Below are 13,152 nucleotides of genomic sequence, written 5' to 3' on the forward strand. Positions count from 1 at the left end.
GTTCTTAGTTTCCTTGCATTGGTAAGAACATGCTCCTTTAGCTCGGAGGAATTTGTTATTACCCACCTTCTGAAGCCTACTTCTGTCAATTTGTCAAACTCATTCTCCATCCAGTTTTGTTCCCTTGCTGGCGAGGAGTTGTGATCCTTTGGAGGAGAAGAGGCATTCTGGTTTTGGAAATTTTCAACCTTTTTGTGCCGATTTTCCTCATCTTTGTGGATTTATCTACCTTTGGTCTTTGATGTTGGTGACCTTTGAATGGGGTTTCTGTGTGGACATCCTTTTTGTTGATGTTGATGCTATTCCTTTCTGTTTGTTAGTTTTCCTTCTAACCATCAGGCCCCTCTGCTGCAGGTCTGTTGGAATTTGCTGGATGTCCACTCCAGACGCTCTTTGCCTCACCAGCGGAGGCTACAGAACAGCAAAGATTGCTGCCTGTTCCTTCCTCTGGAAGCTTCATTCCAGAGGGGCACCTGCCATATCCCAGCCAGAGCTCTCCTGTATGAAGTGTCTGTCGACCCCAGCTGGGAGGTGTCTCCCAGTCAGGAGGCATGGGGTTCAGGGACCAATTGAGGAGGCAGTCTGTCCCTTAGCAGAGCTCGAACACTGTGCTGGGAGATCCACTGCTGTCTTCAGAGCCAGCAGGCAGGAACATTTAAGTTTGCTGAAGCTGCACCCACAGCTACCCCTTCCCCCAGGTGCTCTGTCCCAGGGAGATGGGAGTTTTATCTATAAACCCCTGATTGGGCCTGCTGCTTTTCTTTCAGAGATGCCCTGCCCAGAGAGGAGGAATCTAGAGAGGCAGTCTGGCTACTGTGGCTTTGCAGAGCTGCGGTGGACTTGGCTCAGTTCGAACTTCCAGGCAGCTTTGTTTACACAGTGAGGGGAAAACCACCTACTCAACCCTCAGTAATGGTAGACTCCCCTCCCCTCACTAAGATCGAGTGTCCCAGGTTGACTTCAGACTGCTGTGCTGGCAGCAAGAATTTCAAACCAGTGGATCTTAGCTTCCTGGGCTCCATGGGGGTGGGATCTGCTGAGCTACACCACTTGGCTTCCTGGCTTCAGCCCCCTTTGTAAGTGAGTGAATGGTTCTATCTTGCTGGTGTTCCAGGAGCCACTGGGGTATGAAAAACACTCCTGCAGCTAGCTCAGTGTCTTCCCAGATGGCCACCCAGTTTTGTGCTTGAAACCCAGGGCCCTGGTGGTATAGACACCTGAGGGAATCTTCTGGTCTATGGGTTGAGAAGACCTTGGGAAAAGTGTAGGAACTGGGCTGGAATGCACAGTTCCTCACAGCACAGTCCCTTCACAGCTTCCCTTGGCTAGGGGAGGGAGTTCCCTGAACTCCTGTGTTTCCCAGGTGAGGCAACGCCCCACCCTGCTTCAGCTCGCCCTCTGTGGGCTGCACCCACTGTTTAACCAGTCCCAATGAGATGAACTGGGTGCCTCAGTGGAAATGAAAAATCACCCACCTTCTGCATTGATCTTGCTGGGAGCTGCAGATCAGAGTTGTTCCTATTAGACCACCTTGTCAGCATCAACTAATGGGTAAAATAACCAGTAGCATCATAATGACAGGATCAAATTCACACATGTCAATATTAACCTTAAATGTAAATGGGCTAAATTCCCCAATTAAAAGACACAGACTGGAAAACTGGATAAAAAGTCAGGACCCATCTGTGTCCTACATACAAGAGACACATCTCATGTGCAAAGACACACATAGGCTCAAAGTAAAGGGATAAAAGAATATTTACCAAGTAAATGGAAAGCAAAAAAGCAAACAAAAAAAAGCAGGGATTAAAATCCTTGTCGCTAATAAAAGAGACTTTAAACCAACAAAGATAAAAAATGACAAAGAAGGGCATTACATAATGGTAAACGGATCGACGCAACAAGAAGGCCTAACTATCCTAAATATATATGTACCCAATAAAGAAGCACCCAGATTCATAAAGCAAGTTATTAGAGACCTACAGAGAGAATTAGACTCCCACAAAATAGTAGTGGGAGACTTTAAAACCCAACTGTCAATATTAGACAGATCAATGAGACAGAAAATTAACAAGGATAATTAGAATTTGAACACAGCTCTGGACCAAGCAGGCCTAATGGACACCTAAAGAACTCTCCACCCCAAATCAAAAGAATACACATTCTTCTCAGCACTACATCGTACTTATTCTAAAATTGACCACATAATTGGATGTAAAACACTCCTCAGCAAATGCAAAAGAACAGAAATCATAACAAACAGTCTTTTAGACCACAGTGCAATTGAAGTAGAACTCAGGATTAAGAAACTCACTCAAAACCACACAACTACATGGAAACTTAACAACTTGCTCCTGAATGACTACTGGGTAAATAGTGAAATTAAGGTAGAAATAAATAAGTACTTTGAAACCAATGAGAACAAATACACATGTACCAGAATCTCTGGGACACAGCCAAAGCAGTGTTTAGAGAGAAATTTATAGCACTAAATGCCCACAGGAGAAAGAAAAGATCTAAAATTGACACCCTAGCATTACAATTAAAAGAACTAGAGAATCAAGAGCAAACAAATTGAAAACCTAGCAGAAGACAAGAAATGATTAAGGTCAGAGAAGAACTGAAGCAGATACAGACACAAAGAGCCCCTCAAAAAATCAACGAATCCAGGAGCTGGTTTTTTGAAAAAGATTAACAAAATAGATAGACCATTATCCAGACTAATAAAGAAGAAAAGAGAGAAGAATCAAATAGACACAAGAAAAAAGGATAAAGGGGATGTCACCACTGATCTCACAGAAATACAAAGTACTATCAGAGAATACTATAAACACCTCTCTGCAAATAAACAAGAAAACCCAGGAGAAATGGATACATTCCTGGACACACACATCTTCCCAAGACTAAACCAGGAAGAAGTCAAATCTCTGAATGAACCAATAACAAGTTCTGAAATTGAGGCAGTAATTAATAGCCTACGAACCCAAAAAAGCCCAGGACCAGACAGATTCACAGCTGAATTCTACCACAGATACAAAGAGGAGGTGGTACCATTCCTTCTGAAATTATTCCAAACAATAGAAAAAGAGGGACGCCTCCCTAACTCACTTTATGAGACCAGCATCATTCTGATCCCAAAACGTGGCAGAGACAAACAAAAAAAGAAAAATCAGGCCAATAACCCAGATGAACTTTGATGCAAAAATCCTCATAAAATACTAGCAAACTGAATCCAGCAGCATATCAAAAAGCTTCTCCACCATGATCAAGTCAGTTTCATCCTTGGGATGCAAAGCTGGTTCAACATATGCAAATCGATAAACATAATCAATCACGTAAACAGAACTAATGGGAAAAACCACATGATTATCTCAATAGATGGAGAAGAAGCCTTCAATAAAATTCAACACCCCTTCATGCTAAAAACTCTCAATAAATTCGGTATTGATAGAACATATCTCAAAATAATAAGAGCTATTTATGTCAAACTCACAGCCAATATCATACTGAATGGGCAAAAGCTGGAAGCATTGCATTTGAAAACTGGCAGAAGACAAGGATGCCCTCTCTCATAACTCCTATTCATCATAGTATTGGAAGATCTGGTGAGGGCAACCAATTAGGAGAAAGAAATAAAGGGTATTCAAACAAGAAGAGAAGAAGTCAAATTGTCACTGTTTGCAGATGACATAATTGGATACTTAGAAAACCCCATTGTCTCAGCCCAAAACCTCCTTAAGCTGATAAGCAACTTCAGCAAAGTCTCAGGATACAAAATCAATGTGCAACCATCACAAGCATTCCTATATACCAATAATGACAAACAGAGAGCCAAATAATAAGTGAACTCCCACTCACAACTGCTACAAAAAAGAATAAAATACCTAGGAATACAACTTACAAAGGATGTGAAGGACCTCTTCAAGGAGAACTACAAACCACTGCTCAAGGAAATCAGAGAGGACACAAACAAATGGAAAAAACTCCATGCTCATGGATAGCAGGAATCAATATCGTGAAAATGGCCATACTGCCCAAAGTTATTTACAGATTCAATGCTATCCCCATCAAGCTACCACTGACTTTCTTCACAGAATTAGAAAAAAACTACTTAAAATTTCATATGGAATCAAAAAGAGCCTGTACAGCCAAGACAATCCTAAGCAAAAAGACAAAGCTGGAGGCATCACGCTACCTAACTTCAAACTATACTACAAGGCTATAGTAACCAAAACAGCATGGTACTGGTACAAAAACAGATATATAGACCAATGGAACAGAACAGAGACCTCAGAAATAAGGCCACACGTCTACAACCATCTGACCTTTGAAAACCTGACAAAAACAAGCAATGGGGAAAGGATTCCCCATTTCATAAGTGGTGTTGGGAAAACTGGGTAGCCATAGGCAGAAAACTGAAACTGTACCCCTTCCTTACACCTTATACAAAAATTAACTCAAGATGGATTGCAGATTTAAAAGTAAGACCTAAAACCATAAAAACCTGAGAAGAAATGATAGGCAATACCATTCAGGGCATAGGTGGGGCAAAGATTTTGTGACTAAAACATCAAAAGCAATGGCAACAAATGCCAAAATTGACAAATAGGATCTAATTAAACTAAAGAGCTTCTGTACAGCAAAAGAAACTATCATCAGAGTGAACAGGCCTACAGAATGGGAGAAAATTTTTGCATCTGTCCATCTGACATAGGTCTAATATCCAGAGTCCACAAAGAACTTAAACAAATATACAAGAAAAAAACAACGCCATCAGAAAGTGGTCAATGGATATGAACAGACCCTTCTCAAAAGAAGACATTGAGTCGGTCAACAAACATATGAAAAAAAATCTCATTAGCATTGGTCATTAGAGAAATGCAAATCAAAACCACTGTGAGATAACATCTGACACCAGTTAGAATAGTGATCATTAAGAAGTCAGGAAACAACAGATGCTGGAGAGGATGTGGAGAAATAGGAACACTTTTACACTGTTGGTGGGAGTGTAAATTAGTTCAACCATTGTGGAAGACAGTGTGGCAATTCCTCAAGGATCTAAAACCAGAAATGCCATTTGACCCAGCATTCCCATTACTGGGTATATACCCAAAGGATTATAAATTATTCTTCTATAAAGACACATGCACACGTATGTTTATTGCAGCACTGTTCACAATAGCAAAGACTTGGAACCAACCCAAATGCCCATCAATGATAGACTGAATAAAGAAAACGTGGCACATATATACCACGGAATACTATGCAGCCATAAAGAAGGATGAATTCATGTTCTTTGCAGGGACATGGATGACGCTGGAAACCATCATTCTCAGCACACTAATTCAGGAACAGGAAACCAAACACTGCATGTTCTCACTCATAAGTGGGAGTTGAACAATGAGAACACATGGACAGAGGGACGGGAACATCACACACTGGGGCCTGTCAGGGGGTGAGGGGCTAGGGGAGGGATAGCATTAGGAGAAATACCCAATGTAGATGACAGTTTGATGGGTGCAGCAAACCACCATGGCATGTGTATACCTGTGTAAAACCTGCATGTTCTGCACATGTATCCCAGAACTAAAAGTATAATTCAAAAAAAAAAAAAAAAGAAAGAAAGAAAAGAAATGTAGGCCAGGCACGGTTGCTTCCACCTATAATCACAGCACTTTGGGAGGCCAAGGTGTGTGGATCACTTGAGCCCAGAAGTTCAAGGCCATTCTGGGTAACAGAGAGAAACCCTCTCTCTACAAAAAATAAAAAAATTAGCTAGCGTGGTGGAGCATATCTGTATCCCAGCTACTTGGAAGTTTGAGGTGCAAAGATTGCTTGAGCTGGGGAGTTCAAGGCTGCAGTGCACCATAATGCTGTCACTGCACTCCAGTCTGGGCAATAGAATAAGGCCCTGTCTCAAGAAAAAAAAAAGAAACAGGAAGGGAGGGAGGAAGGGGGGGAGGGAGGAAGGGGGGGAGGGAGGGAGGGAACAAACGAAGGAAGGAAAGAAGGAAGGAAGGAAGGAAGGAAGGAAGGAAGGAAGGAAGGAAGGAAGGAAGGAAGGAAGGAAGGAAGGGTGATCGGGTGAAAAAGAAAGAAAAGAAAAGGGAAAGTAATGGAAAGGAAAAGAAAAGAAAAGGAAGGAGAAGAGAAGAAAGAGAACAGAAGAGAAAGAAGAGAAGAGAAAAGAGAAGAGAAGAGAAAAGAAGTCTATGGAAAGTAAACTCATCTCAGGTCAGTCTCCCTGGGAGTTGATAAGACCAGAGTGGGTAGCTTATGGGATACCAAGAAGCCTAGGACCAGAAACCCCCCATGCCCAAACTTCCCACACTTCGAGAGTGGTACAGACTGGACACTGCTTCAGAAATGGAAAGGGCCAGTACAGCTAGAACAAGATTGTCATGGCAGTGAGTGGATGGCAGGCAAGCATACGAATGAGACTGATGATCCTTCTGGCCTACTGCAGTTGGGGTTCAAAGATGGACTCAACTTAAATTTTAAAAAATAATTTTATAAGACACAAATATAAATAAAATACAAACTCTGCCTTTGAGGAATTTTAAGATTCATATAGAAAATAAGACAAGGTCATTAATATATTATAAATAAATAGGCCAGACATGGTGGTACACATCTGTAGTCCTAACACTTTGGGATGGTGAGGCAGGAGTATTGCCTGAGCCCAGGAGGTCCAGGCTGCAGTGAGCTATAATAGTGCCACTGCATTCCAGCCTGGGTGACACAGTGGGACCCTGTCTCAAATAAATAAATAATAACATAACATAGCATAGCATAGCATAACAACATAATATCTGTGTCATTAATGATGTAAAAAAAATTACCTCTGATAGGAAGGATCAGTAACATCTTCATAGAGAACTGAAAAAAACTGATAAAACATAAGAAACAATAGTGAAACCCCACCTTTACTAAAAACCCAAGTTAGCCGGATATGGTGGCACACATCTGTAATCCCAGCTACTCAGGAGGCTGAGGCAGGAGAATCGCTTGAACCAAGGAGGCAGAGGTTGCAGTGAACCAAGATCACACCATGGCACTCCAGCTTGGGCAACAGTGAGACTCCTTCTGAAAAACAAAGAAAAAAACATAAGAAAGAAAAGGCTGGGTGTGGTGCCTCATGCCTGCAATTCCAGCACTTTGGGAGGCAGAGGCAGGTGAATCACCTGAAGCCGGGAGTTTGAGACCAGCCTGGCTAAAATGGTGAAACACCGTCTCTGCTAAAAATACAAAAAAAAAAAAAAAGGTGTGGTGGTGCACTCCTCTGATCCCTGCTACTCAGGAGGATGAGGCTGGAGAATTGCTTGAACTTTGGAGATGGAGGCTTCAGTGAGCCGAGATCATGCTACTGCACTCCAGCCTGGGTGACAGTGAGACTCTGTCAAAAAAAAAAAAAAGAAAGAGAGAGAGAAGGAAGGAAGGAAGGAAGGAAGGAAGGAAGGAAGGAAGGAAGGAAGGAAGGAAGGAAGGAAGGAAGATAAAAGGAAGGAAGAAAGAAGAAGGAAGGAATGAAGGAAAGAAGGAAGGAAGGAAGGAAGGAAGGAAGGAAGGAAGGAAGGAAGGAAGGAAGGAAGGAAGGAAGGAAGGAAGAAAAGAAAAGAAAAAGAGAGAAAGAAAGAAAGAAAGACCTCAGGTTGGGAAAGCAACATTCAATAGACAGTCTATTTGGCTGGAGCATACAACATCTAAAGTGTCCTGGGAATGATAAAGTTAAAGATGAAAGAGGACATGTTGACGCTCTGAACAGAGCACCCAAAGGTATCCAAAGAGCTGACTTAGCAACGTAGGAGACTCACTCCTGAGGCAGTGCTATCCTGCAAGGTGTCAAGAATTAGCTAGGACATAAATACAAGCTACCATGTTTTGTCCTCTTATAACAAACGGTAGAATCAGTCAACCTAAAATAAGACTAGCAACAGTTAAAGTGTGAGATCTTCAATTTTACCTGTGAGTGTTAGACTTAGTAAAAATATGGGTCTAAAGGGGGTTAAAAACATAGAAACGAAAGAAGCCATATTTGGCAATACTAGATGTGGAAAAAACTAACTGATGAATCAAATTTCATTACAAAATTTTCACAGGAAAAGAGAACTCAACAAAAGTAAGAAAATAAGAATGAAAATGGAAATATTAGAAGTAGTTTCACTATATTCTAGAGAAAAGTGATCAGAAATTAAATTGATTTGGTGTAATTCACTCCAGAAAAAAAAAATACTTTTTCAGCAAAAAAATTAATTGCTGTGCAATAATTAGGATGAAATTCTCCACACTAGCACTACACCGTGAGAATGGAAGCACTGCCCTTCATCAGGGATTTTGTTTTATTCACTGCTGAATTATCAGTGTCTAACCCAGTACAGGTCTCAGACTGACTTTTCCCATTTTATTTTACTGGGTTTATTCAACAGTTATTTACTGAGTCCTCACTGGGTAGCAAGTCTTCAATAATAGTCCTGGATAGAGCTATGAACAAGAGCTATGAATAGCTCGCTCTGCCTTTGAGCTCAAGATCTGACAGTGTCTCAGAATCCCCCAGGAAATCTCCCAAGCATGCTGTGCTGTCTAGAGAAGTCCACTAGGATTCTGAATCCACTTAATGTTCCTCTAATTCTCAACATATTAAAGCTGATGCCACCTTCTCCAACTCAAGCATTACAATGAGCATTGTAGACCAAGGCTTCATAATTGATTTGGTCTTTTCAAAATTCTCCTTTTTTACACTTATTTATCAAAAAACAAAAAGAAAGAAAGAAAGAAAGAAAAAAACTTTAGTCTTTACTAAACAAAGGAAGTAGAAAACAGATAAGGGAACAGGTCATGACCGCTCCTTTCCCCTACACATATGCAGACTTACAAACACAGACGCACCCGGATGAATGTCAGGGACCACCAGGGGACAGACTGATGGGCAGAGGGAGGCAGAACACTCCGAGAATGGGCCTGGATCTCAGGGTGGGCTGAGACCTGGGCCAGGGGCAGCCGTTCTGAGGGGTTATGCCTGAGCAGCTTGGAGATGAGGTCCTGGGGCTCCCATGGGCACAGAAGGGGGAATTTTAGGGCCACCTTTATGATTCCCCCATAGGCCTCATTGTGTGTGGGGTTCCCTACCAGCGGTTCATAGCCGAGTAGTCCGATATACCACAGATCCACCTTCTCTGTGTGCGCGTGCCCCTCAATTGTCTCCGGAGACAGGTGGTCCAGGGCGCCACATATTTGTCTTCCTCCTCAGTGAGGGGGCATGCACAAGGCAGCCGAAGTCGGCAACTTTCAGCTCGCTCTCAAGCCCTGAGAGCAGATTCTCTGGCTTTATGTCTGGGAGTCACCTTCTTCCCGTGGCAGTACATCAGCGCACCTGCCACCTCCCCGATGATGCTGGCTGTTCGTTTCCTGTCAAAGGTGCTGCTCTTCCGCAGCTCCTGGTACAGCTCCTCGGGGGTAGAGGTGACGGGGGCGTACTCTGGAATTCAGTAGCTTTTTCTCAGGTCATAAAAGTAGTTGTAGCAATTCAGTATGTTGGGATGCTGAACGGGGGCCTGGATTTCCATCTGCCTGCGCAGCTGGTGCTCCCCACGCCCTCCTTCTCTATCTGAGACTTGAAGGCCTTGAGGGCCGCGATGAAATGGCTTTTCTTCTTTCGAGCCAAGTACACATGTGCAAACTTGTCCTTGCCCAGAGGACGCCCAGTCTCAAGGTCGTCGACCGTGAACGGCCGTGTTAAGATGCTGCGCGTCCCACAGCTGTTCTCCACCACCTCATGGCAGGGGTTGCTGCGGGCTGTGTGTCCGCGCAGCTCAGGAGCTCACGCGCAGCTTCGGTGGGGATCCTTGGGAAGACTAGAGGGGGCAGGGTACTCAGGTGGGCTGGAGCGTCTTGTCTTCTTGCCATAGGGCCAGGGGAAAGTGTTCTCCTTCTGGGCCGTTCTTGGAGGGAAAGCAGGAGCAGAGCTGAGGTCCAAGGCACAGCTGCTCTCCCAGCCACCACAAACGACGGAAATCTGCCTTAAAAAAAAAGAACCGGCAGCATTTTCATAATTTTTTCTCACTCCGGAAGTATTAAGCACAACTGTGTATAAAATTATTCTGACGCCCAACTTAGTAAAAAGCTTGAAAAATGACTTTACAACAGCTAAATTAGAATTCAAGAGTTCAAACACAGCTCCAGTAAGAATGTACGTAAGCACCCCACACGTTCAGAAATCATGATCCTAACTGTAATTGTGTATTTTGTCATTTAAAAGCAATTGTATTATTTTCATAATTAAAATCAAGGCAGGTGGAGCTACAACTAGGAAAAAAATAAAATAAAATGAAGGCAATCCTCTTTCATCATCTCATATATTTCTCAAAACTCTTCTTTTCTTCTTGTCTACAGAAATATAGTTGCTGGGCCCAAGAAATGATAAGAGGTTTCTCTTCACACCGTTGGGGGCAGTTCTGAGAAGAAACCTGTCCAGGGACCATTGCTGACCAGTGCTGATTCACATGACTGTGTCATGAAAATAGAAGATGTCATTGGGTTTGGGTTCCTCTTGGAGCACCAAAATAAACACAGATTGAAATTCTCCTAAAAATACTCCCCAACCATTTTAGCAGAGAGAAAGGCTGTTCTCCATGTGGACATGTTGAGCATATTCTGATTGTTCAAGCCAGGATCTCAAAGGATTTGGTGGGTGGAGACAGCAGAGCAGGTTATGACACCAGCTTTGTCTTCCCACATGTGGATCACCATTCTCTTCCTCACTCTCTCCAAGCCCTTTGTCCCCATTTCCACTGTTTCCCCAAATGCCCCCATTTCCACTGTTTCCCCAAATCCCAGATCATCCATTTAACATGCATTCACTGGGCACCTACATCAGTAAGAATGTTTGTCATTGAAGGGAAAATACACTTATTCATCTTCGGTTTCCCTTATCAAGGGCATCTGCTGTTTTGTGTGTGACGAGTAAGGGGAGTGTAGGCATGACACAGAGTCTAGGAGGTACCTGTGAGCTTGCCCATCATTGTGTATCAGGAGAGTGCTAAAAGTCCCGCAAGCAAAGTAAAGCAACTTAACAAACTGTCCCTTCTCTATTCTTTATAAGTTGCCACATCACAGTGCTTTGAGGTGCCAGATCATGCATTTTATTAATCTCATTACCAAGACTCAGACCCTTCAGAGTAAGAGCTAAATTCTACCCCAGTTGTGACACAACAGAATTCTCAGAAGCAAAAACTTCTCAGGGAAAGAGCAATAAATCAGGACGCAGCACCTCCTCCCTGAATCTTCTCCAGCAAAAGTTACATTTTTCAGGCAACTAGGATCAAGCAGCAAAAAATAAGTGCACTCAGGTTTCTCTGTGATGTGATTACTACCCTGTGGGAGGGAGAGGACGGTAGATGGAGAGAAAATTTGACCCTACCTTGGATTTTTTTTTAAGCTGGCATTTTGGCAGTCTATCTACAAGTGCTTTCAGAATGTCAAGTCCACCGTAGAGCCCAGCCAGAAACAGAGACCTCCGGTGCCTTTTGATAAGCCACTGTTTCACTCGCTCTGCTTTTCAAGGGTGTCAGGTGAACAGAGGCTTGTGCTGCAACCTTAGAACTGGGAGCACAGTGGCTTTGAGGCAACCAAACACCACCGCCACCATGGTGCCGCACCGCCAAGTTGGGGGAGGAGGAGGCCCAGCTTTCTTCTTTTTAAAGAAAGATCTTGCTACTTTGCCCCTGTTCTTAACCTTCCCTTTTCCGCCATGTACTCTACTCAGGCTTATCAGTCAGTGAGCCAAAGTGGACCAGATCCTGCCACAATTTTGCCCAGGCTGTTGTACCCTCAGGGCTTTTCAAGGGTGGAGAGCACCTGGCTTCTACATCATCCATCCTTCCTTTATGCTTTGCAGAGTGTTAGGAGCACTAGCTTGGGAGACCAACAAACCACGTTTGGACTTCGGCTTTGTGTTCTTGCGTAGCATGCTTAACATCTCTGAACCTCAGTTTCCTCATCTGTAAAATGAGGATCATTATATCTGCCCTTCGGTGCTTTGTTAGGGATTAATAAGAGAATACATAAAGTGCTTATGATAAAGCATTTGCACAGCAGGTATCAAATGCAGGCATGTGCATAGCACATATGCAAAGACACAGATTTTATTTTACCAGGAAGGTACCTTAAATGCCGTTACTTCTTTTGATAATTCCCCCTTGTTCATTTGACCCTCTTAGTGAACCATCAGGATTCAACCCAAGCCTCGTTGCCCCTAGAAAAATTTTTCCCAAGTGTATAGAGTTCAGTGGGTCTTGCTCCGTGTTCTCAAAGCAAGTTGTTTGAGCATCTTTGCTGCAGCGATTCCTGGAATGCTGAATGTAGTCATCTCCTTGTCTGTCAGTCCTATCATACCATACCCTGAATACTTGGAAGGTAAAGGAGAGATTGTTTGGTGTGAGGGTCTGGGTGCAGAATTCTGAAGCCAGACTGCCTGGGACCACATCCCATCTTTCTTTTGCCAGTTAACTGTGTGCCTCAGCATCCTCCCTCAAACCAGGAGTGAGTATAACAGTACCTACTTCCCAAAGGTAACTTAGAAGTGTGCCCAGCACATAGTAGTCACCATAGAAGTGTTAGCTTTTATTTATTTAATTCTTCTTTGAGTCTTCAGGTTCTGGGAGATACCAGGTGTTTGATACAGAGGGGCTGGAGAAACCAGGGAACCACTACAAATTACAAGGAGAATGAGTCTGGCATTTCATTCAGGGTAACACATCATGTAATGGTTCAAAAATAATGAAACTGGTATCCAAAAGATTTGAAAACAGGATCTCAAAGAGATATTTGCACACCTATATTCATTGCAACATTATTCACAATAACCACAATGTGTCCATCCAAAGATAAATGGGTACACAAAATATGGTATATACATATAATGAGACATGATTCAGCTCTAAGAAAGAAGGAAATCCTTGTCATTTGCTACAACATTATGAACCTTGAGGACATTGTGCTAAGTGAAGCAAGCCAATCACAAAATGACAATTACTGCTTGATTCCGCTCATATGAGGTTGCTAAAGTAATCAAACTCATACAAATAGTGAGTAGAATGGTGGTTTCCAGGGGCTGGGGGTGGGGGAAAAGACGAAATTGTTATTCAATAGGCATAA

The 13,152-nt window shown here is 43.0% G+C and overlaps 1 pseudogene; it reads right to left on the reverse strand.

Annotated features, from left to right (window-relative positions):
• Nucleotides 1–8,868: 8,868 nt before the first annotated feature.
• Nucleotides 8,869–12,202, reverse strand: LOC111549663 (annotated as a pseudogene).
• Between the last annotated feature and the right edge of the window lie 950 nt (nt 12,203–13,152).

Source organism: Piliocolobus tephrosceles, chromosome 7, assembly GCF_002776525.5.
Source record: "Piliocolobus tephrosceles isolate RC106 chromosome 7, ASM277652v3, whole genome shotgun sequence".
Classification (NCBI taxonomy): domain Eukaryota; kingdom Metazoa; phylum Chordata; class Mammalia; order Primates; family Cercopithecidae; genus Piliocolobus; species Piliocolobus tephrosceles.